Below are 13,692 nucleotides of genomic sequence, written 5' to 3'. Positions count from 1 at the left end.
TATTAAAAAGCAAGAAAACAATATATAGTACCAACCTCAAAACAGCAATGTAGTATTTTGTACAATAATAACCTCTGTAACGCATGTACTTTCAATTTAATATATCATTTTCAGAACATAGGCAAAATTGCACATGAATTATATTACAGGGATTTTATTTCTAGCCTTTTATTATTTTATCTTTTAATACAATGAAATCCCAGTAACTTTTTAAATTGGAAATCTCTGGAAATCAGAAGCAAAACATCAGTTGTTATTATCATATTTTTTATTGGGATAGTTTAGTATACAAATACAAATACACACACTCAGACACAGGTACAGAAACACACACACATATACACACAAATATAATTGTTTAAGATATTTGCTCACAACTTCATTCAAGTTATGAATATTCAATTAATATTGAAAAAAAACCTAATAGTTATTTTCTCCTAAAATAAAAATACTACATTTTAACAACTTTAACAACCTACAATTTGCTAACATCTCACTCAAAATTAATATTTGACTTGAATTATTTTGTCTTAATATTTAATAACCAAAAGGATAAAATAATACAGCTGCTTACTATCCTACAAAAAATATTTGTGGAACATTTTTATAAGTTATCCACATGCTTTAGAGATCACTTGTCCAAGAAATGGGTCATAAAACTCAGAAAATTGCTTTCTTCTTAGCACCATCAATTTTCTTTGGCTAAAGAACTACAAGAACTTTAAAGCATATCCCAAAATATGGAGGATTAAAGGATTCTCTGGATTTCAAATAAAATATGTGTGGTTTACGTAAGTTAGCTACATGTCTTTACAGTTGTTCTATAAATGCTTCCAACTTTTTGTGACCTGATAGACATCATTTTGCCAGGACTGAGACTGTCAATAAACATTTTCTTATTATAAGCTCATGCTACATCATCAGGGATTATATTTAGCTGCCTTCTGTCAGTTCCTTTTTCAATAGTCTTCTATTTTTCTTCAGGGTCTTTACAAATGACTCATTCTTTCACATGAACGTGACCAATGTATTTAAGCTATACTTCATTTCCGCTGAAATCAGTGGGAGAATTAATTACAACTAACTTAGAGATGGTTAATTTACTCCTGTGTTGATGGTCAGGATTGAGAAAAATACCAACAGTCAGATTACCAGGGATCTCCACAGAGAGGGCATCAGCAAAATCAAGATGATGACTACAACATGTGATCAAAGCCCTACTCTTTTTTATACAAGTTGTATTGGGTACGGGTTCACATAGGTCACAAAGTTGTGGTTGCCACCCTGACTTTTTTTTTACTTCCTCCCTGGGCAAATCCTTGCAAATTTACTCTGCATGATGAAAGCAATATGTACCTGAATCCAGTATTTGTAGTTGTTTCCATTTCTGGTTAAGAGGTATAGCAACTACACTTGCAACATAATAGGTAGCTGTGATAATATGAGGCAGAATTACCTGGGCAATTAGGTTCTTCTGGTACCCAGCTTGGAATTGAATGCATGTTTTTAATCTTCCTTTCCTCACTCACACACAGTTCTTTGTGCCAGTTCGGCAGGCTGCTAGAACATAAATTACAGGTTATAAATCATTCACAGCCAGAGATAAGCATGCTCAGGTTGTTTCACAGTTAGTAGAAAACATGCAGCCTTTGAAAATATCTTTTCACAGTATCTTGAGGCTAGAATGTGCTCGGGTCCAATAGGTCAGGCATGGATCAAGATTGGTAAACAATCAGATGATGAATCTGGAGGAGAGGCAAGATATATGGTGAGGGAAAGATGTGGTAAAGCAATATATATGGAGGCCACAGTTGAAGTTTGAAGAAGAAGCTAAGCCACAGTAAATCTCTGCTTAGTGCATAGGTGAACTACAGTAACCATGAATTGCCAAATCTGCTGTCCTATTAGTACTTCCATGCCTTTTAACTAGCCTTTCTGTCTGTGCCTAGGATTGAAGAGTTGACCCTCTGAGTCTGAAAAACTATCGGTAGGGGTGGTTGGGGGGGGGTCCTGGGAACTATCTGGATCTTCTTAAGGTGGAGTGGAATGATTATTGGCTCTAGTACTGCTACATCTCCAACAACTGGACTGTTACTACAAGATACTTGGGCTCCAGCCTGACTTCCTGTCTTCCAATAATGATTATGCTAAAGCCATCAGTAGACTAGATCACACCTTGAGAACATAGTTCTGAATTAACTGCTATAATCTGTTTCAGATTTACTAGCAATTTTTATCAATGCTCCATGCTCTGATATCACTCCAACAAGGTACTCATATTTAGCAGCTGGAATTGTCAGTTAGTCCTCAATTCCAATAAAATTTATTGGTATTATTTCAATCATCCATTTAATTTTCTCAGGTGTAGCCATAGCCATACTATAAATATGCAAAACATACCCATTTTCCTTTTATCTTCATCTGAATGTAATGTTTAAGAATCAGACCAAATGAAATTGTTTTGCTTTTAAAAACTTAAAGAAGTGATTTCAATTAAGTGTTAGAACTTGATACACATTACAAAAGTCATTATTTTAATTTAAGCTGAAGAATGGGAAGATAATTAGGAAGGAATATTGATGTAACTCACATACAGATATGGGTATATCCTAATTGCCCATTGTGAGATATGTGTGTGTGTGTGTGTGAAGTGACAGATTATCCCCATATTATACCATAAAAAAGTAAAGGTAAAGGTTCCCCCGCACATGTGTGCTAGTCGTTTCCAACTCTAGAGGCTGGTGATCATCTCCGTTTCAAAGCCGAAGAGCCAGCGCTTGTCCAAGGATGTCTCCGTGGTCATGTGGCCAGCATAATTAGATGCCAAAGGTGCACGGAACGCTGTTACCTTCCCACCATAGTGGTCCCTATTTTTCTACTTGCATTTTTATGTGCTTTCGAACTGCTAGGTTGGCAGAAGCTGGGACAAGTAACAGGCGCTCACTCTGTTACGCGGCACTTGGGATTCGACCCGCCAAACTGCTGATCTTCTGATTGACAAGCTCAGCATCCTAACCCACTGAGCCACCGCGTCCCTCTATTATACCATACTATTATACTGTACTATTGTTGCATTGGATCCTGGTAGAGTTTGATTTGTATTTTATGTTTTAACCTTATTAACTTATTTATATTGGTTATACTCTGCTAAGTCATGTTGCGATTGGAGTGGCCTATAAGCCCAGGAAATATGAAAGTAAGTAAATATTAAACCAAAAATGAAATACTTATACTTTATTTCTCCTGATATTTCCTTTCAGAATGCTTGAAAGAGCTAACTGAAAATGTCTTCTCCTATCTAAATGTAAGTGCATCTCAGCTCTTTCCACTTGTAAACAAGTTTGATGCATTATTAATTAGTGAAACAAAAAAGAACAAACTATGTCTTTTTCTATATCGTATTTTGATTGCAATTCAGGAGATTTCCTGGGACTTTTTTTTTTAAATCTGGCATTAAAAACTCAGAGCCTTTATTCCATGAAAGCGATTCATATAAAACAGGCAATAAAACATAATATGTGAATATAACAATGCATGTAGAAACTAATCCAAGAATGCAAAGGTTTTCATCAGTTATTCCCCCTGCTTCTTCCTCCCTCTCACCATACGAAAGCATGTGTTCTGCCAGAGCACAAATTAATTTTATGGCTTTTGTGATGTGATTTATTCTAGCTGAAAGAAATAGCAATAATTTATCATGAAATTCAGCAGTGTAGCTTATAGAGAGAATACCCTTAATGTTTTTATTTCTATTGTTTTTATCCTATCCATTACCAGAGTGTGCAGCAAAATTATATTATTGTTATATTTTTGCTAATCTGGTTATATCAGAAGTTGAACTTTTCTCGAAATAGATGATAAGGAAGACTTTTAAATTTAGCATTCATGCATATTGGCAAATTGACCAAGGAAGTTACATCCAAGACACTCAAATAATGGGGATTCTGGGGAAGCTATGGCAGACTGAAGACAATTTAGTGGAGAGCAGAGCTAATGACTGTAGCAGAAAGAGGAGCTGGCAAACGGATTACTCCTCAGAATTCATCTCTGCATAAAGGAGACGACTTGAGATCACCCACAAGCACCCCTTATAGTGGCTCTCCAAGAAGAAATAATAAGTGGTTTGCAACGGGTTTTAGAACCTCATAGACAAGGCCACAGTTTGAAGTCTTAAAAAGGACACTGGAGTTTCATACTTCCTTTCTTAATCATGTCTGGAAATTGCTTGTTAACAGTTATTAACAGGTATTAAGAACTTTAGGAAAGTTGTCCCAAAAGTGCAGAGGCAGCTGGATTTTCTTTGTTTTCCTTGAAGACGTTTTACTTCTCATCCAAGAAACTTCTTTAGAAAAACAAAGAAAGTCCAGCTGGTACTTGGAAAAGCACCATTGGGACAACTATGACCAGATGACTGAAAATCTTCATAGAAACTTAGGAAAATCAAGTTTCACTTCACTGAATGAGACTCCTTCAATTTAATTTTTAATTTAATTTTATTAGATTTATATACCGCCCTTTCCTGAAGGACTCAGGGCGGTTTACAGGGTATTTAAAATCAGCAATACAAATACAAAAGTTAAAAAAACAATTAAAAAAGATTAAATCATCCCTTAAACTAAAAACCCCGGTTAAAAAATTCTCAACCTGGGCCGGAGAGCTCAAAGAGCCAGGTCTTCAGGTCCCAGCGGAATGAACGGAGGTCAGGGGCGGTCCTAAGCTCCACTGGCAGCTGGTTCCAGAGGGCAGGCGCACCCACAGAGAAGGCCCTCCCCCTGGGTGTTATCTGCCGGCAATCTTTTACCGGCGGCACCCTGAGAAGACCCTCCCTGTGTGAGCGCACTGGACGAAGGGAACTTGATGCTGGCAGCAGGTGTTCCCTCAAATATCCCAGACCCAAGCCATTTAGGGCTTTATAGGTCATCACCAGCACCTTGAATCCTTGGTAGATGTATTGTGCACTTAAAAGTTTCTTATTTTGGAAAAAAACAACAACAGAAGGATGTTTAGAAATTTGATTTTCAAACATTAGAAAAGAAATAAGATGGATCTGAAATAAGAATTTGAAATTAATTATAGGAATCCTTCTTTGTTTAAAAGAATAATTTAAAAATATATGAATATTTTGAAGCAAAAGTGTAAGTTTCCATAGAAAACCGTTGTGGATTAGAGAAAAATATAATAAGATAAGACTTTGAATATTGGATACTAGAGAGAACAAAAAAATAAACATTATAATTAAACAAGAAGAGACTCTCTAATATAAAATAAAGCAAAAATATTTTAACTTTCAAAAAATTCCAGGATATTTGGAAACAATGCATTGTTCCAAATATGATTTTTTTTCTTGAGATTGTCTACTACTATAATAATGATTTTAGAAGAGGAGACAGAAGAAAATAAGACTGAGGCTCAGGTTCTTTGGACTTGAATTTAGAAATCACAAGTTACAGGAATGATGAAAAAAGTTGTTACACCGGATTGACAAATGAAACTGATTTATGCCTTGTTAATTAAAAGGTATACACAAATAGTAAACCACAAGAGTGACTTGGATAACTTGCTTATTTTGGACTTAGGAAAGAGATAAATTTTTGTTAAGGAATTTTTGAGAAAAAAACAAAGAAAAAACAAAACCAAGTTTTAAAAACAAATATAAAGATATTTTTTTCTGATAGCTCTTAATAAATATTTTTTAATCAGGACCAAATGATGACTTTGAAGAATTGTTTATGATAAGAGCTAAGATATGGGAAGAAGATATTTTTTGTTGTATTTTTAGAGAAAGTGATAAGTTTTGGTGTTGAAAATAAAGAAATACAAAATTGGTTTATGTGATTAATAGGTATGTATGTATGTATGCTGTTATTCCTGGTAATTCTTAGTGAACTTTTGCTGACTATAGTAATGTTTCAGGTTCCCAAGCAGGAAGGAGCACATTCCAAAGAGAGGGGAGATAACACAGACAGGAATTGAATCATGGGAAGAGTAAGAGATTTAGTAAAGTCCGCCCCCCCTAGAATCTCCCAGGGTATATCCATTAGGTTAGGGTAGTAATCTGGCAAGATTCTGTCTATACTGAATAAGCAAATAAAGAACTGGGTTATTTTAGTTGTTCTTGGGCTAGGTCTGACAGCTAACTAGGATTAAATGACAAAGCTTTAAAATGTGTTTATAGGTAAGAGATGAGCTATGGGAAGAAGAGACTTTAAAATATCAGAGAAAGTGATAAATTCCTAAATTGTACTTGTCTTGAAGAAGGGAAAAGCCATTTTTTATATTTCTTTTTTTTTACTTTTTGTATTTTTTATTTATATTAGTTTTTTATGTTTTAATAAAAATATTGCTTAAAAAGACACTCAAATACAATTATCTCAGTGGGCACATTCACATTTATAAACAATATAAGAATAATTAGTTTAGACAGGTGTCATTCACACAGATGAAAAAATAATTTTATACACACAGGACAACAGGAAACCATGGAGAAATGATCTTTCAATTATAAAGAAAAAATGACTTCCTAGCCTGAGAACTCACATAACAATTTGAACAAGCAATTATGCCAGATATGGTCATTATCAGAATCTTCAGGGCAATATAGACTAAGAGTAGGGGAAATCATTGAAGGAATAAGAGAAACATATTCTAAGAAAAGAAATAAGTGAAACACAGTAAGCATGGGTTTGGAATTACCTCTCCTGGAGAAGACAGAAAGCAAAAGGTTGAAAGTATAATTTTGAAAGAATTATTGCAATCAAGCTACATATCAAAATTTTAAATCTGCAGGGCAATCAAGCAATTTAAGGAAATGCAAAGATATTAGCCCTAGAAATATAAACTAACTCTCAGAATAAAAGGCGATAATGCTAGGTAAGAATAATAAAAACCTGAATGAGCCATAGATCCATGTTCTGGAAATGAAATGAGTCTGACAAGGAAAGCAGATGTATTCCAGGATGACTATACGTTGTGGACAAAGAATTCAAGTATCATAATAACTATGGATATTTCTTGTATCTGCAGGAAACAGGAACTGGATTAGGATAAACAATCTGACAAGAGTAATCCTTGAAGACCCAGGGTCTACTTTAGAGGCCTAGTTGAATCCATTTCTAATGTCTTTAATTGTGCAAGCCTACTCCTACACTCAGAAACAGGTACACTGGCCCAAGGTGTGTGAAAGGACTGCTTTCTCCATGTTGAGGTCCAATGAATAGAGTTGAAGAACTGCCAGATTGCTGGGAAGAGTGCCTTTAGTCACAGACTATTCAGAAATATACAGTTTTTCCTAAGTAACCCAGCAACTTCATTTCAATTCAAGCAGCAATAGCAGTACTTGGATGGAGTCAAGGAATTGTTTTTGCCTGGACTCATTCAAATCTCAAAACAAGGGTTGTGATAGTCTGACTTATCTTACTTTATTCCTTGTGACACTTCCTTTTTCTAGCTGTAACACATGGTCAGCATTTTGCAATGCTTCCTAGGTAAACCTTTGAATAAACACATAGTGGAACCTTTGGCCCTAGACTAGATCCTCATTTTTATCTCCATCTTCATCTTTGTGGTTAGGTGAAGCATGAGGTATGCAGACTTTTCAACATTAAAATCAGCATTTGACACATTGCATATGACAATCTTAAGAATATAAGTTCTTAATCATTTGATTGTAATAACTTAAATTAAGACCCATGGTCCATTTAATAATCTGGTACGGGAAGGTCCATCAGTTTAAGAAACTTTAAACCTTGACTAGAAGGCTGAAATCTAGAAAAGATTACTGGTTGAAAGTAGAGGCTGTGCTGCTGAATAAGTCTGCCACAGAAATCACCTACCTTGACCACCTCATTTCTTGCAGTTTCCATTAATTTCTTCATAAATGTTTTATAAGTCTCCCCAAAAAAGTTTCATACCTCTTTGCATGTGAATAGTTAAATAATGCTTTTCAAACCTGACTGGCCAGGTTTTATACACATTTAGTTTGGCACTGAAAGCCAATTTTGGCTTCGTCCCACAAAGAACTAAACATAAAAGAAAGAAGATAGAAACTCATTAATGCCCATAAAACATTCCAAGTAATTATATGAAGGTACAAAAAAGATCCCTGTGTGGTTAAAGCAATATTCTCTCCCTCCCCACAATTAATCTAGCTGAATTTCCAATGATGCAAATCCTCAATCATCATCTCTACTGCAGAAGAATTGGACTAGGAGCCATCTTTCACTTGCCATTTGGGAAACATTTTTCAGCAAACAAATCTGAAGCAAACAAATGGTCTCTTGCCTGCCCAAAATTTATGACCATCTGTTTGGAAATCATCAAACCTTTTCAAAGAGAGACCAGAATCTTTCCACCCAAAATTCATTCCGTGTCATGAAGATTTGGTGTGGCATTAAGCCAAATGCAGAATTGTCACTCATTCAACAAGGAGAATCTCTTGTTATGAAAAACTAAAAGTCATTTTTTCTCTTTTTAAAAGTTGCAGTTTAACCCTCAGCTAAAGCAAAAACACTGTGATAAAGAAAAATGCATCCTTAGGTACTATATAAAGCTCAATTAATAAATGCTGAGATCGCTAGTGAAGATGCAAGTTTCTCATAATCTGGGTTATAATTCTTGTCTGTATGACCATAAAATGATTAAAAATGGCAATTCTGGATCAAAATAATATCACGTCTATCACCAACAAGCAGACTAGAAATTGTAAAAATATGATGTAGTAGCAATATACTTTTTCTTGAAGATGGTTCACAGCATCTGTGAGCCAATTGTAAGCTCTCCCTGAAAATGGACATATACATATTTGTTTTCCTGGATAACAGTTACAAAGTCTTCTACTCTGTAGCTTTGATTCAACTATATCTAAATGCAATAGTTGGAATAGGAATCTTGTTTGTTTCCACATTTATCACTTGGTAAATGTCAGAACATCTACTTCTCTCATGTGTAATTCTCTGAAATTATCTTCTCCTTCAAAAGATCTTTATGTTCTCTTTAACCATACTTAGAACTGTGGACATTTGTGTTTTCATGTCCTCATTTAACACCCTTAGTTTTGTTCAGCATCCAAAATGGCTGCTGCTTCTGCTGCTTCTCATCCAGCTAAGACAACAGAATTTAAAAGGTCAAGGTTCTCACTTTCTCTTTGGAAGAGCATTAACCAGGCAGCTGAGCTGTTTGTAAGTTATTGCCTTGATTGTGGGATTTTCCTTTTGGGTGGAATTGGGATAGAGAGATTTTGTTGTTCCAAACCTATCTCACTAGTGCCATCACTATTCTTTAGTGTCCTGTTCAGTAGCTGTTTGATTGCTTAACTTTTGTCCTGACCTTATCTAAAGGAAATAATTTGTGGGAAATGAAACTGGAATAACAAAATAGAGTGAAGCCACATATCATTGGGGATTTTTCTTCCCAAACTTCATTGAACCATAGTTTCTTGCATTCCCCACTAATTTTAGTAGGGCTTATTCGGGAGACACTGCCAATGAATAAAAACTTCAGTTTATTTAGAGCATCCTTTAATCCTTCATCTACAATTAATAAGAATTACTATTTTAAAAAGTTCACAAGATTCCTTAGTTGTTACTGAAACATAAAAGAAAATGTCTGGCCTTTCATCATCTGAAACATGTATATAAGACTTTGGGAATGAAAGTTTCTTTTTATTCATATCAAAGGAGACAGCTTTGGAAAAAAAAATCCTAGCTGTAGCTATTTGCCTATGGTGAAAAAAGAAAGAAGAAAAGTAAAGCTGACACCCAGCATTGTTTGAGACAAGACAAGATATTCAGGGCTGCCAGTTTGTGAACACTCCATTAGACTTGGGCAAAATGAACAAAGATGTGTTCTTTTCTCCATCTTTGTGAAAAGTTGAGAAATTCTTTATGTATCTGAAAATGCAATTTTAAAATATTTTAACACTAAGCCATTTAAACACTAATCCATCTTGGTGTTGCTTTACTTAAGACTTAGCCAACAATTAGGGCTTCTCTGATGAAGACTTTCCTCTTGATCTGCTGGTTTTTGATGGGCAAAAAATGAATGCTGCTACTTTGGGCTGCTCATTTCACCCGCTACTATATTCAGTTGCAAGACATGCCGCTTGCTTGTTCAACAAAACAATCACTATAAATGTTTCATTCGGGTTCATATTTGAGCAGACCCTGTTTATTATCATGATCCTTCATTTTGGGATGAAATACATTTTTCTCTCAAACCAGATCTTTTAATTTTTTTCTAAATATAAGTGTTAACATTGCAATGATCAAATTGCCTAGTAAAAAATTAGGACAAAAATTCCTTGGCCCATAGTTTGAATTATAAACCCTGTTACAGTAGAATTAAAACTCGCTTGTCTCTTGGGCGAGGTCCACCCTGTTTTCCACTGCAGTTTATTAAAACCTGTCAGGGAGTCTGTTTAAGACCTGTTCCCAAAAAAGCACCTGGTCCCCTTTTAGTAGAGGGGGAGACCCATTATGAAATAAAACAAATTAGACTGATATGCAGATTTTTTGATATGCACCCTCATAACCCTTGGGGAGATTCCTAATTCTAACTTTTCTTCTTCTCCAGGATTTTTTCTCTCTAGGGGATCCAACTGTCAACACTGCAACAATCTTGGCTGAAGCCATTTCTTGCTTCGTTTTCAGTTGCCATAGTACTGGGGGGGTAATGAGTAGTTGTAAGGTTAGACTAAACAATAAATAGTCACAGGGGAGCCAAGGTCATTGCTGCCTGACTTTTTGGATAATTACATAGTGCTGGGGTGGGAAGTTCAACTATGTAACATTGTAATGCTTGGAAGGGAACTCTAGACTTGATTTCAGGTTGCTTTTAATAATATTTTCTTAATTTTACAATTTTACATTTAAGTATTTAAAAAGCAATGTGATGGCTGGGTTAATCAATAGTTTGATAACAAAATCTTTAGTACAAATCTCAAGTTACAACATCAAATATTTCCTCTCTTTTTCCTTAACATTTACTGTCTCATATTTAAACTAATACAGTTCTCATTATATCAACTTAGTAAAAACATCATTATTACATTTATCAATAAATTTTAGCTTATATGTATCTTAATTATTTTTTACATTCAATCTTCATAAACAATCCATATCCTGTTATTAATTTTTCCCCAATTTAACCTTTGATATTTATAATTTTCAGGCTTTAGGTAACCAAGATTTCCCTTATCTCAATTCATAACAGAATCTAATATCCAAAATACACATTTTATCTATTTGAATATAATCTTGTTCTATTTCCTAAAAGTTATTTATTTCCCACCATATTAAATCATCTACTTAATACTACAATATTCCCTTTAATAAATCAAAACCTTTATATATATATTACCTGGGTTCATCAATAAATCAAACATATTTATAATAATTATTTTTTCTTTTAGGTCTAATTTTAAAATATTAAACAGATAAAATCCTTATTTTCAATTAATTTCCAAATATTTTAAATCTAATGACCAGAATTCCCCTTATCTCAACTTCTCCCTTTAACCTTCTAATTAATAATATGAAATCCCCTCTAATAAATCAAAACTCCAATTTTCTTCAGCCTTATTCTGGCTTTCTTCCTTTGTCAACTAGGCTTCCATATTAGTGCTTTTAGATCATCAAATACAACTCCCTTTATTATTATATATGCCATTTTTTGGAAGGACTAGCCCACTTGTATTCATTAAGTTGTTTCCCTAATATTCCAATTCCCCATGATTGCCCTGATATGTTTATCTTCCACTCAATACATTCTTCTTCTTTCTTAAATTTCCACTCCCTTTTTTGGATTTTCCATTAACTGTATTTGTTGGTCAATTGAGTACTCTGTCTTAATATTTGATTGTTCCACTTCTTCTGCATTGTTAGTTCTTTGGTTGTAGTCAAAGTCTGGGTTTGTGTATCTAAGCTGGCATCTTGGTCTTTTATGTTAGGTCTTATTTTATCACAATCTGAAAGAATGGCTTCATGTATTGCTTTCAACATGGTCTTCATCCATCTGTTTCACATATTTATTTATAGTAGAAATAGTTTGTCAAGCATGATTTTATAGTCCAAGGTATTTCATCATCTCATATAGTAACCAATATTCCTCAAATAAAGAGATAGGAAAGCAATTCCCCACATATAACTCTGAAAGTCAGTAAAGGTTTACATTCACAGTTCAAGTAGGCCAGTTATGCCACCCAGCTGTTCTCTTACAGCTGAGTTTCTCAGGTGGTGCCAAGGTCAGAAGAGTGTTATCTAAGGTCTGGGCTTTGAGCTAAGTCTCTTTTAGGAAATAACAAGTTGTAATACCAAACTTCACCACAAGATGTCACCCATGCTGTTTAAAGTTTTTTAAGTCCAAAATTTTTAGAATCCTTTTTCCAATTTTATTTCTTTTTTGTAGATAAATGCAAAAGTCTCCAATAAAAATAGGAAAATTTTTGATCCCCAAGTTTCAGGAACATATAAATCCAATTAGATTAAAGTTGTTCTTGTAGTGCTTAAATTCCCTTGGGTAGTCAGTCGCTGCTATTCTTAGAGGGTGGGATAGAAATTCTCTTCCCTCTCTCCTCACAGGGGGAAAGATACTTCAGGCAGCTTTGACAGGAAAAGAAAGTACTTAGGATAAAGAGAAGATCAGATCTCACCCAATTTCATCTGTGTTGCTTTCAAAGTGCTTGGTGGTAAGTTTGTCTTCGGCTGCCTGCAGTCTAGTGATGGGCCATATTATTATGGCTGGTCTTTCCTCTGCTGGTTTGGAGGGCTGCCCCGGATCAAGCGAAAGGGCTGCAGCCCTCCTGCAATGAAGCGGGGGTCCCCTCCTTGCTCATCACCCCTACAGGGCAGCTTTCGACCCTTGCCAGGGTCCCCCAGTAGAGCGAAACCGAACACAGAAGGTGGAGCTCATCTTCCAGCGGCTGCAGTGGCCGCAATGGCAAACCGGAAGTCCAGACTTGGTTTCAGTTTTGACTGTGCTATACTTTGTAGCCATTAAATATGTTCTTTAAGGAAACCTCTTGTCTTGGAGTTCTGCTTTTACTGGTCTCATCTATCAGGTCCATGACCTTAAGCAGTAATAAAATGTGCAGTTCTGGGGAATAAGTAAAGGACTAAAAGGGTGGTCACAGACTTCAAAAATTGAAGTCATTATTTTTTTAAAAAAAATATTTATTGAAATGGTATAATGAGTGACCTCATGATGAAAAGTAATATGAGTAGTCTTGGCTTCTATTGGATTGCAGACCTAAATCAAATGTACTCATCAATCCAGTGCCCATACAATGCTACTATTTTTGCAAAAAGTAAAAGAATTATTTTAGAACATGAGATTCCTTTCCTGACAGGTCATCTGTATTAATGTGATATGGTGAATGGTGCTAGAAAATATCCAGTTTGATTTCTTTTAAAAAATAGGAACCTTACTGGAGAAAAGTTACAAAATCTAGCACCACAAATATCATTATACAACAGTAGCTAATCTAGTCTCCAGTGAAAAATAGATTCCTTGAAATTATTTAAATATTCTGTTAAAGTTAACAAACGCAAAAGCAAGGAAGAAAAAAAAAGCCCTTTCAGGGACCAAACTGACTTTGAGACATCTGTCGATACTGAACATTGTAAAGAAAAGTTAATCACAGGTGGACTTCAAAGGTGCACTTGAGAAGTATGAATTCATAACTCTCTCAAAACACTT

This window comes from Vipera ursinii (genome assembly GCF_947247035.1).
Source record: "Vipera ursinii genome assembly, chromosome: 6".
Classification (NCBI taxonomy): Eukaryota; Metazoa; Chordata; class Lepidosauria; order Squamata; family Viperidae; genus Vipera; species Vipera ursinii.
Note: the sequence above shows the minus strand (reverse complement) of the source record.